Here is a 13,258-nt window from a genome sequence, read left to right on the forward strand (position 1 = left end):
TATGTGTTGCCAGGTCGAAAACATACATTACGAAAGTCGCCAAGAATGCTAACGCATATAAAGTTCTATTTAATAGAATAAGGCCAAATATCTTTGCGATATAGTAACCGATAATATATATTGAAGCGAAAAATAATTTACATATAATGTTAAATTATTTATTATCGAATTTTTTAATTATTTTTCGATTATATGTATATAAGCTTGCTATTTCTTTATATCTTATCATTTGATATACATATAATTATAGACGGAGAATAATTTTACGACATGAACATATTTTATTACAAAAAATATACATTGTCATAATTTTACTTGTGTAAATATAAAATTGAATGCCCGAGAATCTTGCGAATATATATGTATATAATAAAGTTACGATATTTCCAAAGCATATAAATGCTTCAATATTTTCATCTTCGATATTTTCTGTGCACAAGTTATTCCCGCTATCGCTAGCTATCATAGACGTATAATAAGCATACCAACTTAGATAGAGTTCGTATACGCATTGCGCGCTACTGCATCGAACATGGAAGCAGTAAAGCCGTTGAATAAAAAGGCGAGAGGGTATACAATGACTCGAACACGCGTCTGCGTCACGAATCGTCTCAACTTGTAACACGATACGAGGGCGATAACGGTCTCAATGCGTTATCGTCCTTTCTTGATGGCGTATACGCGTATTGCACACATCGGCATCAGGCTATCGCGCACACATTGCGTAGGATCTCTTGTCCTCGGCATACCATGTGATTAAGACAGGATGGTACGTCTGTATGAGCAGATTGATTGAGACAGGTCAATGATCGTGAGACTAAATATTTAGAAGATGATCGATGTCGTTGCTCTTCCCGTTTGTATTATCGAGAATCGTATCTCAGCTGAGTGGGTTAGTCTTTCCATAGATTATTTCATTGAAATATTAACACTAGAAAAGAGAGAGAGAGAGAGAGAGAGAGAGAGCTGACTCATTCGATACATTTACACCGCGGTGGCCCTTTCAGATAAAATAAAATTATATGCAGAATGTTATCATCGCTAAAATTAAAAATCGTAAAAGTAAACAAGAAAGAAGATAACAAAAGATACGAATGCAATTCAATACCGATCAAATTTTTTCGCTTAATTTTTTAAAATTATATTAAAATATTTATATTAAAATTTATAATAAAATATTTATATTAATAAGAAAGAGGTGCGAATCACATACATGAAATTTATTGCATCAATTTTTACAATCAATTAGATCTAAAAAATTTTATGAAATTATCACAAACATTAATATTTTAATTTTTATGTTGTATATATACACTCCTTTCTATAATTTATTCAGATTTAAATTGTCATTTTATTATCTTTTAATCTATTGTCTGTTAGATTATTATTTAATACATGAAATATTATGTAATATATATGGAAATTTTACAGCGAATATGTACTACATATAAAATGTTATTTGTTTTAAATTGATTAATAATTTTGTACATATCACGATTATTTCTTTTTTAAATGAAAAAAATATGCTATTAAATCTCAATGACTCGATCATTGTCCCTTTTACTTTTATCGGTTTCTTGTTTTATACAATAGAGTTGTAACGAACAGGAAAGAGTTTGTCTAGGTTTTACATGTGTTATTGAGTTTTACTTCGGCAACCAGTAACTACTAAATATAGTTTATGTGGGATAAAGAGTTATTCTCTCTCTCCGCATGGGAGAATCTACATGTAGTTATCATGGCTTTACATTCTTTAAGACGGATAGAGAGATCGGGGCAGAGAGACCAAACAGTGGCATTTCTGCTGCAGATATCGACTTTTAGTGACGACGACCCCGTAGAGACTCCTGAAAAATTCATGAACTCACGTCTGTTCGATTGTACCCGGCTCTTTCCACAATTTTCTACCCGTTCCCGAGCGAATATCTTGTTCCCGATGTTGCTCTGTGAGCTTGACTAATTTTATAAAGCGATATCGAATAAAGTAATCAAATGTTTCGTAATCATGCACACACATTACGTGCGTGGCCGTGCTGTCTGCTCCATTTTATGAACTTCGTGCAATTACGAAACAGATATAGATAGAAACGGAGAAAACATTTGGTTTTGCATAACCGCGCTGCCTTAATGCAGCGATAGCGCGTCGACAAATATTATGATCAAAAAACAGATAACGCATCCTAGAATGGCGTAAATTCGCCGCTAATATTCGTTAATATTTTCGTTACAAGGAAGCGATACAATAAATAATCTCTATAATGTCATCACTAGAAAAATATTTTTATTTAAATTTAAAAAAATGCAAATTGTAAATGCAAATTGAAAATAATATTCATAGTGGATGATCTTTCTCCGACATATTCCTACACGAAGCGAATTACATCTCCATTTTATTTCCATAAGTACTTTGTGTGAACAGACTATATGATGGAGGAAACACACAATGTTGCGCGTAAAGTCGGTTTTTCCTCGAAGTTCAGGTATACGCTTTACGGGGTTGTACAACTTCGTTCTGCCTAGTATAACGCTTGTCGAGTATAACGTAGCTGATGTGGTGTGCTTTGGGGACGACGCGATCGAAGTGTCGGGTCTCGGAAACTCGCGCGGACACTCGACGTGCACACGGTCGCCTCTTTCGAGAGTACTCCATGGCATTCTTCGTGGGAAAACCAAACAAACATCTTCAGTTCACGACGCGGGCGGCCTGGATGTTTAGCCACGGAGTACCCGGCAAGTATATCTACCGCGCGTCATTGACTACGTTATAGTATGAACGAGATGCACGGAGATGCTGTGTGACGATGTTTTGCGTGGAAAAGATCGTGAGAGATGGCCGAACCTTGCCGATTTACTTACTCGTCGGAATTTGATTAGCTTATTTCTACAATCGAGCAACAAGAGCTCCGAAAGAATGATGTATTCTATGATATTATATGTAACAATTATCGTCGTATCTAATCGATACGTTAATAACTATATGTAATTGAGAGAGAAAGAGAGGAAGGGAAAGGCATCAACGAAAAAAGCATCAGCGGTCGAGTTTGTGCTATCTCAGGACAAATGTAAATGTTACAATTATTTTGCCTTTTAATTTTTTTTCGCTACTTATTTTATCATCATTAAGATTTGATTTATTATCACGATGAAATGCAAGTAAACGGAAATTGATATAAAAAGAATAATGTTCTTTTAATTTTGCTCAAGTAAGTACATCCGTAAAAAACAATCGTTGAAGTTCAAACACTTTAGATAATAGCTCTGCTTGATGTATCGATATCTATTGATTACACTTTTTTCAATTTTTAATCGTATCCATTAAAAGAAATTATTTGAAAAATAATCGCTAGTATTAATATTAATTTTATTATATATAGCCGTTTTAATGTATGTTTTTTTGTTTATATTTAGATTACCATTTTGTTTTATCTTTTTTAATCTATTTATTATAACATATTTAATATGTAACTTGACTATCTCCCGTAAAGAGTGATTAGATTATAATATTCAGATTATAATATTCAGATTTTAATATTTAGATATCACAGAAATTGTGTGGCGTATAAATTCATAATCAGTATGACTTAATTCTCGTCGGAACGTCATAGAATGTAATTTCACTTAAAATCGTGTGTATATTACGTTGATGGCATAGTTAATATAATCATGCTTGATCGATGCGAAATTAGCAAGAAGAGTCGGCTAATCGTCCCATTAATAGACGAATATACCGCGCAAAGTGGAGGAAAGGAAAATAAAACGCTAGGACATTAGCTAGTTAAGTCGTTGAGTCGCGAAGAATCGTCGGGACAGGAGGGAGAAAGAGAGTACGGGGCTTTTAAAACGACTTTACACTACCTATAGTAGTCATCTATATGTCTATACGACGTCGTCTGTAGATCGTTATCGAGACCACCTACGACGAGATCTCCCTCGTGGTTCACGCGTCTGTACAGACGTGCCCCCACAAATTCGAGGTTGGGGCCTGTTCGGCAGGCCTTAATAGCCCGATCGATTAGGCTCGAAGAGAGAAAGAGTTCGCGCGCCGGATCACGCCTGATGCGCTGTTATTTCGCACTGACCGCGACGCAATTACGCATTCAATCGGAGAATCATCATTCCTGAACCTATATATCAGCATTGTAATTGGTGATCACAGTATTGCATCGTCGGCGAAAATTATTACACCAGCGCGACGGTATAATTTATCATAAACGCCACGCGCGTATCAGACGTCGATTAAACTTTAGATGTAGTGCTCCGATGGCTATAGGTGTTAGTTTGAGGAGATGCGGCGATACATTTTTTTATTATTTTTTTCATATCACGTCAATTTTTTAATTTTTTCAATACATTGTGTAGATTAAATAAATTTGTATAATCTGTCGTAGTATTATACGAATAATAAGTTATCATTTATTAATAATACGAGTTATTAATAAACACGATTCAGGGTTTGTGGGTCAACGCAACTGCACTCCTGCACATATCGCTTCGTGGTAATGAACTTGTTTGAGAATCGCTAAGGCGCGTGACTAATATTTGCACGTCAATTTGTACGTAATTTCGTGGTCGAGATGCATTTTCGTTCCCCACTTTTGACCGTGTTGCGTTTTCACGTTTCGACGTACGCGTATGTAGGTAAGATGGATCGCGAGCTATCCGGGGCAGACTGATGCTGACAAACCGGGGTTGATGGTTCGAAATGAGTAAAGAGGCAATAAACACGTTGGAGAATATACGACGGCGATTAAATATGTTAATAACATAACGGTGCATTGTACACAAAGGCGCTTCCGTAACGCAGCGCCGTCTATTTTGCCGTAAGATTTATTATGCCTCTCAGCATGCTTTTTACTTGTAAAACGTCAGAGTTACTTGAACTTATTGTTAATAATACAGAGAGCGGAATGTGAGCAGCGTATACTTATCATAATAGTGTCGCGGAACATAGCGGGTGCTGCCAATGTTATGGCTGGTGGACAGTTTATAGCCTTAATCTGGGTCAGATACCGTGCCTTTGTTGCTTATTACAAAACAACCCTTTGGATCGTGCGCATTATTCTCGTCGGGATTTCAAATTTAATTGACACCGCAGATAAATGCAAATTTTTTTTTTTAAATAGTCTTTAGATATTTTTATAAATTATCTAAAGCGATATGATTATTGAAAATTAGTTATTATTTTGCTTTGAAATAAGATATATATTATATATATATGATCATAAATTTAACGGAAAGCGATAAAAAAAAGAGAACAAAAGGAGAAATAATATTTTATAATGTAACATAAATGTCTCGAGGTTTAGTTTGCAATAAATTATGCTTCTGTGTAATCTTACAAGTTGTATATCACTGATATCGTCATTAGATGTAATTTAGAAATTTAAACTGCTTGAGCGCAAATGCGACTTGATGCATGAATGACGACGCATTGCAAGGTGACACGGTATTAATATATTACCGATACTCTGTTTACGGTTACGACTGGATAAGTGTAATCTGATGAATCAACTGCTCGGATTACCGCGTACTTATCTCATCTATATAGTCTTAAAGTAATAAAATGCATGTAAATATACAGCATCTTGGAGGAATATGATGCGAGACGAAAGCTAAGCCGATTTCACATCTGACAGAAAATTTTATGACACTCGTTTCTCGCTCACTGAAGATTATTGGATCGTTATGTAATCACCGTAATATTAACGTGGATACTGTCATATACAATTTTGACATCGATTGTAATCGGTAATGTATCCACGAGGATTCACGATAATCTGTTTCGAACGAGTCGGCGAATCGATAAATATTTGCATTAATCGTCGCGCGAACAAGCCGACGTGCAAAGTGATTATAATTGTCGGATATTTTCTACCTCGGCATATCTTACGAGTCGATATTTATGTCGATATTATGTCTGGAATGTTAATGCCGTCGATTCTTATCCTTTTTGTCTTCGTGGCTGTCCGCGCCGGCCGATTTTCGAAAACGTCGTCGCGTCCGGACGAAATTATATGAGAGTGGCTGTCTCTTTCGAGCGGAAATCAATTTCTTTAATCTTTCGTATACCTACATGTGTATACCTTCTCCGCGAGAGCGCCGATCAAAGTATATATGAGCGGTTCCATTATCGTAAAGCGTGTCCGACGTCGATATCGTAACTAAACTCGACGGCAGTTTGTAAAATTCGTCTCAATGCGCTTTCAACGGTAATATTAAGCACCGGGCGTAAATCTCGATTAATGATAGCGCGGATAGCGCGACAGCAGTTATTTGCGCAAGAGACGCACTTCTTTCGCCGCGGCTGTGCGTTTTGTCGACCTTGCGGTCGCGTACTCTCAGATTTCCCGACGAAACCACCGAGCCATTTTTGTCCTTAGCGTCAAGCTGGTTCCCTTGGCAGAGGAACTTAATGTCTCCTTAATGGCTGCGATAAAGCGGAGTTATATACGTTTGGTGCCAGTATAACGTACTACACGTATGCACGGCGGTACATTGGTACGTGTACGTGTGCACGCACATAATGTGCGCTTGATAGCGTCGAAGTAGATTCATCTGCCGACCGAAAGGCAAAGGACGCGGTTGACAATAATTGCCGTTCAAGATAGAGAGGTAATGGTGGATATACGAGCGATTAAATTCCGAATATCAAGGAGCACTCATTCCCTTGAGGCTTTTCGTTCCAGACTTCTTGGCCTGATTCATTCCTTCCCTAACCATTATTTTTCTTCGATATATCTTCGATATATATCTATCAACAGGAATAAATGTCTCTCGATTTTTTCTCTTTTTTTAAAATTGTAATTTTTCCTTAAAAGAATAATATTTCTTGTCCACTCTCTATTACCTTATCAACTAAGATCTATATCTTTAGTTGCAGATCAGAAATGATGTATTTTAATCATATTTTAATTATCTTTGGTAACTGATTACTAATTCTGTTTAGATATTAAAACATTGATGACAAAACTCACGTCTTCATCATTTTATCAAAACATCGAATTATGGATAACTGAAAATTATCTTATATAGTTTCGTAATATCGCATGAAAACTGTGCCGATGAAAATAATCTCAAACTAATTTTAGCTATATAGTACATATCAGATATTCAAGTATTATTTCTGCACTTAGAAGATTAATGATATGCTTGATTGAAAAATCAATGCCAGGATGAAGACACGTTTATAGTTGATGACAATATCGCGCAAGATAAGAATCTTTACTTATTTTTTATTTTGTTCTGAATTAAATTCCTGACAATGAATCAAATTAAGAGATTATTCGATCCATCATCCATAAATTTTGCTTGTCGTGTAGTGATAATGATATTAATGTGGCGATAGAATTCTACGATTACGGATGTAATCGTAAAGTGTAAAATATAAATACATTATAATATATGTATATATATGTATGCTGAGTTACACATAATAAATAATGTGAAATCGTGTCAAGTCCAAAATATTAAGATTTCATGTTTTCCTTCTTGCGCCTTTGATTACAAATATCGCATCTGTGCATCTGATTTTTGATATAAATAGCTATCTGTGCACGAGTATGAGAGCTATGCGAGTTTTTCCCAAGTCCACGTGATGGTGATACATATAAACGTACATCGATACATTATCACGAGATTAGATTATAACCAATATAGCATGGCGCCAATGTATTGGATAGCGAAACTTGAAATTTACACAAGTAAAAAGATAAACGAGAGAATTCTATAGCATTTGTGAAGTTATAATCAGCTTATTTCGCAGAATTTTTCTGCCTATGCCGGCTTTATATCCTCGCAATCACGAAGATTTATCAGATGCGATGCAATATACCGATTGATACAGAAATACAATTTATAATAAAATACATTTGACATAATATAAAACTCGAAAATGATAAATAACATTTTAAGTCTTTTAATCGCTTTGCGTTCTTGATGAATCTAACAATAAATTTATTGTCTTTGACGTGTTGGTGATTAAATCGTGCTAAGGATATATGTTCGCATTTTTTGTTTATAATTTTTTCTACTGGCATGAAGTGGATATAACTTGATTATCTCATATAATCAATTGAAGCGATAAGTAACAATATGTAGATTTAGATAACAGATTTAAGCAGATTGCCGAGAGATTACTTTTACAAAAACTCTATAAAAACAAGAATTCTGGAAATTTACCAATTCTACAGAGTATAGAAAGAAATACGCATTTGACTTTGTAATCGAAAAGGAATATTGCATTACATTATACCATTATTATCGTCGTTCTTTTAAGTTTTTATTACATCGAGTGTCGACTTTTCCCCCAAATACTATAAATTAATTTATCTTTAATTAGCTTTTCAAGTTCTTTGAGTTAATAGCGAAATAGATTACGATAAATTACAAAATCCTCTTTTGAAAAAATACAAAGAATTTTTTTAATACAATAAAATAAAAATTCCTAAAATAAATCAAATAGATCTTCCCAAAATTACCTGTAGATTATTGATATAAAACTCTTGAGATAATTTTTTCTACACGTCCTCAATGCGATTTAATTAATCAATATATAACGTAAATATCACTAACAATCGACAAATATATTTCTGCGAATAATACGCAGAGAGAGATGCGGTCAATATTTCTTTTATTTTTCTTTACCGCTTCAATTCATAAGTATTAATGAGGCCGAGAGGGAATCACAGCTGGGGAGCGCGTAAAGAGAATTCTAATAAGTTGGACTGGTGTGGCACGAAAAAAACGGCGGCTTCCTATCGACGGAGTGCTCTCATGTATAGCCGTCGCCGGACGGCAAATATTTTTGGCGCCAACTCTTTTTCCGCAAAGGCTTGTTAGCATTGCGCGAAGGCCTGCGAGGCTGGCTGGCCGGCCGCGTGCGTGCGTGCCGCATATGATTATTGACCGAAAGCATTATCAGCGAGAGCATACGTAGGTATATACGAAACGTGGCGCTGCGCGACTCGCGAGCGAGGGACCGATCGGCTCCATTCATGTTAGAAGACGCTCTCCGGCCCGGCCCTCCGGGCTAAGTAATCGGCGACGTTCGTCGTTTGCCTTTGAAGCCGGCACCGATTCATGCCGCTTGCACGCGCGAATAAATTTGTATGTAAATGGACAAGAAGCACACACCGAGACCGGTTCACACGCGCGGTCGCCACAATCTGTGCCGTCAGAATTCTCTCTATATACGATACAAGATTCTCTCTATGCGCGACCTTTTTCACATTTTTCGTATATTAAAATTTGAATTTTTAAATATGCGATTGTAAGAGCAGGATTGCCTTCGACGTGATCAAGAAAAAGGGGAATTAATTATTAAAATTATTAAAATCTAGAGTTGTCTAAAAAACTGGTGAAAGGTGTATGTACGTGCGACGAATTTCGAATTATTCATAATTGTCACACTCTGCATATATGTATAGTCTGCAAAATGTACTGCGAGCTGCACAGTTTCTCAAGATAAAAAGTCGGCGGTATGTATTTTCTCTTTGTTATCATTATACCAGAGTTTATGATTTTTATCACGAACGTGATGTCGGTTCACACGTTTGCAACCGTCGTTTTATCATTTTATCGCACAATGGTAGATGGTTTTGCGCGGTGGAATTAATAATAGTTGCGACAATAATAATAATATATACGATTTTATGACTCGAACGTATGAGATAGCGGGTAAATAGATTACGGATAAAAGCGTATTTATCCATAAATCCATACAACACAACTTAGTCTTTCGAAATTAATTGTATATTTATTCTGAAATAACAGCGTCACTCTAGTAAAATTTTTTGGTTCCCAAATTTTTGTACAGTAAAATTTTAAGTCAAATTAAAAAATTTTTTTAAACCATTTTTTTTCTAGAGTAGCATTTTCTCAAGTGTAATTTTTTGAATTTTCTGTTCAATTCATTAAGGTTTATTCGTCCGTCATTCTCGCTCCATTGCTAATAATTCCAATAAACGACGCTATACCGCTGATGTTAAAGAATCAAATTACTTTTCGATTATGCAATAAGCCTTCACAATTTTCGAGATCCGACAAACTGCTGTTCGCTTAACGCCTTGTTATTCCGGGCTCGTCTTCCTGGTCGTTGCATTTTTATTGGCTCGCGAAGCGTCGGTAGATCTATCGCGGCGATTGAGTAGCGATTTACAACTTAATCGCTTTCGATTCCCGTGGCGCACTGAATGCTGGTTCCGATTCCCCGCGGTGATGAACTTTATTGAAGTTGTAAATGTAATGTGTGTGTGTCCCCCTAAAATGGATTGGCACGATATATTTTCTAACGCGAGTTTCAGTATTTCTGAATCACAACATGATCGAGATCGCGAAAACGCGATTTTGCATAGTCATCAAACATATATATACAGATTGATAAAACTAGCTACGTTGGTGGTTAATCGATCAGCAGGTTAACCGATATGCCGAAGAGGGCTTGTGATCGTGTGTGTTAAAAAATTATTGATCGTGACTCGCATTACGTGATAAAGGAATCACAGCAGCGCGATCTTTCCGTCTTAAGAAAACGATAGAATTTTCATCAATCCTGCTATCGGCACGTCTGAGCAATGATTAAGATTACGTTGGTAATTAAAACGATAATTATCGGTGTCTTATATTTAAGATGTAGAGTATCTGGATATTAGATCGGAAATATTCGTAGGCGAGGTACAAAAGAATAATATTGTACGATTCGTAATGCATTGTGCATGCGAATATTACTTATGCGTGTAATTTTACACGACAGATGTAAATAAAATATTATTCGCGCGTTAAGACACAAATGTAAAAAATATTTTTGCCTATTTGTATTTAAAAATATTAAAAACGCACAATGTAATGAATAATAAATATATTATAATAATATATAAATGAATAATTAGAAGGAAATAATAATTAAAAAACAATGAGATCTATTCTGACAATCATGAAAATCTTTCGGTATTTGAAAATTGGAATTCAACGTAACATATAAATAAAAAAAAAAATATTTTTGTCAAATTTTCGTAATATAGTTGAAATGTTGATTATTACGAATCTCCGACGATGGCAGAATTTCGTAAGCAATTGTAGTATTTCGAAAGTCTTCTCCGCGTCCAAATTTTATCGCACGGCCCTTGGAGAAAACCGAAACAGAGGGAGAGTCGCATTCCACTGGTACAAGCCGCCAAGTACAAGTGCTCCGCAAACAAGGTAAATGTATTTATAGAGGGAACGAAGCGTACGACATCTCTTGTTCGTTCTCTTTGCTTCCCCTCTCGTCGAAGTATAGACTCGCGATCATCGAGTTCAGGATGCTGGTCATTCACGGATTCAAGCGACTATTTGAACGTATGAGACGGCTTTCGCTGTTATTTTTCCTTTCACGAATTGCGTTTTACGAACTATCGCATTGCTAAATTAGTATATGGAATTATCTTTAGCTATTGTATATGCACGTATGTTCAAAAAGTTAGCCGCATAAAATAAAAAAAATTATTATAGATGCCCTCCGAAGAATTCTAGAGTTCTCGATTGTATAGAAACAGTTCTATCATTTAAGATAACCGGATAACCCTTCACACGAGAGATTATTCTTATTGTTAGACTCAATAAAACAGTAAACGGAAGATGAATAGGATCGAAAGAGTGAGTTGAATTTTAAATTAGAAACTCGCTTATTTTTTTCTACTCATTGCTACTTGCCTACTTTTACCTTACCTTACTTGGTTGCATTACCGGGAAGCAGTTACTCTTATGCTGAGAAAGTTATACTTTTCCTGAATTTCTAACTTTAATCTGATTCACTCTTTACAACCACTCTACTGCATCTCTCATATCAGCATTATTATCTTGAATAGATTTAGATAATTTTTTAAGTACTTAAATTTTGTTCATCGTTATTCCAACATAGATATATGCTTGAAATGCCAAGATAAAAATCGAAAAATAAATATGTGAATTAGTACAGAAGTCTGAAGGTAATGCTTCGTAATTGATTTATAATCGGAAATTTCCTTGCCGTCTGTGAAATTCCATTGAAGTAGTCAACACCGTCGACCGATGTTCAGGTGGATTGCATAATTTTCCCACGAAGTATCGTATCTATCGCGCATACGTATAAACTCCACGATTGTGCACGCGTGTGTGACACGCGACGTGGAAGGATGAAATATACTTCCGTATGCATGTATATTTCGGACTTTCTCTTAATTTGCATATCAACATGTTTCGCGACTGCGGCTGATATTTGCCGTTTTGATTAGAGCGTGAGCAATTCTACGTAGATATCAAACATTAAAAAAAAAATACATCGATTGGATCATCCTGTAACATCAGCTTCAACATTGTGATGATGCGCGTGCTACTCAACTACTTGTCGCACACGTTTATTAATCATTAAAGTAAGTTACTGTTGTTCAGAGAAGCTATAGTCTTGCTTGGAATACTAATTTATTTTGACAAGGTATTAGTTCATAAATCCTCTCATGAATCCACGAGTGACACATGGAATAAAAATTATGTTTTATATCTAATTATGCAGTTATACACAAAACATCAATATATTTGTGCTGTACAGACCTAACAATATTAGAAAAAAATTCGAAATTATTTTTTATACCTAACAACATTTTTTTTATTTTTATAATTTTGAATCTATATGTCTGAGAGAAAAAAAGTATCGTTATCTTTTGAACGAGCTTGTATATACATATATTGAATCTGCTTGAAGATCAGTATCGATGTAAGCATTGATTGAGAGGCCCCCTTGCTATCTTTATAGATTGATTAGCGAGTACGCGATATATATATATATATATATATATATATATATATATATATATCATAATAATAGCAGAAAAACCAGGGACTGATTATATGCGGGTGTCATATATAATACATTTCGTAATAATGTCTCGGTCGATGCACGCGTTAATTGTTGGCTGGCAGATACGAGCAGATACTTTATCCTAAATGCTAATTTATTGTGCTTTTAGAAGATGCTACAGAGTAGCGAACAACTGAGAAAACGTTTCTACTGCGAGTCGTAAATCACAGTGACGCAATTTTGACTGTATATATGCTTCAGTGTAAATTGACATTGTCTTCGTGAGACTCTAGTGCAATTTATCGAGCTCCACGTTTCAATTTTAGTTGGAATTACTCGTCGTAGCAATTCATAAATTCCGATAGCATTGACGAAGACTTGGAAATATATTTCTCTCTAGCATTGCGTAACAAGAATTAATCTTTGTACGTTGTCTTTATTTACTCT

General features: G+C 35.4%; 1 protein-coding gene across 5 annotated transcripts in view; it reads left to right on the plus strand.

The window, feature by feature from the left end:
• LOC145944415 (fibroblast growth factor 18) overlaps positions 1-13,258 on the plus strand; it is a 133,534-nt gene that overhangs the window by 85,617 nt on the left and 34,659 nt on the right. The gene's annotated exons all lie outside the window — the stretch shown is intronic.

This window comes from Prenolepis imparis, unplaced genomic scaffold (genome assembly GCF_030444845.1).
Source record: "Prenolepis imparis isolate NDT839.2.m4 unplaced genomic scaffold, iyPreImpa1.0 SCAF_1, whole genome shotgun sequence".
NCBI lineage: Eukaryota > Metazoa > Arthropoda > Insecta > Hymenoptera > Formicidae > Prenolepis > Prenolepis imparis.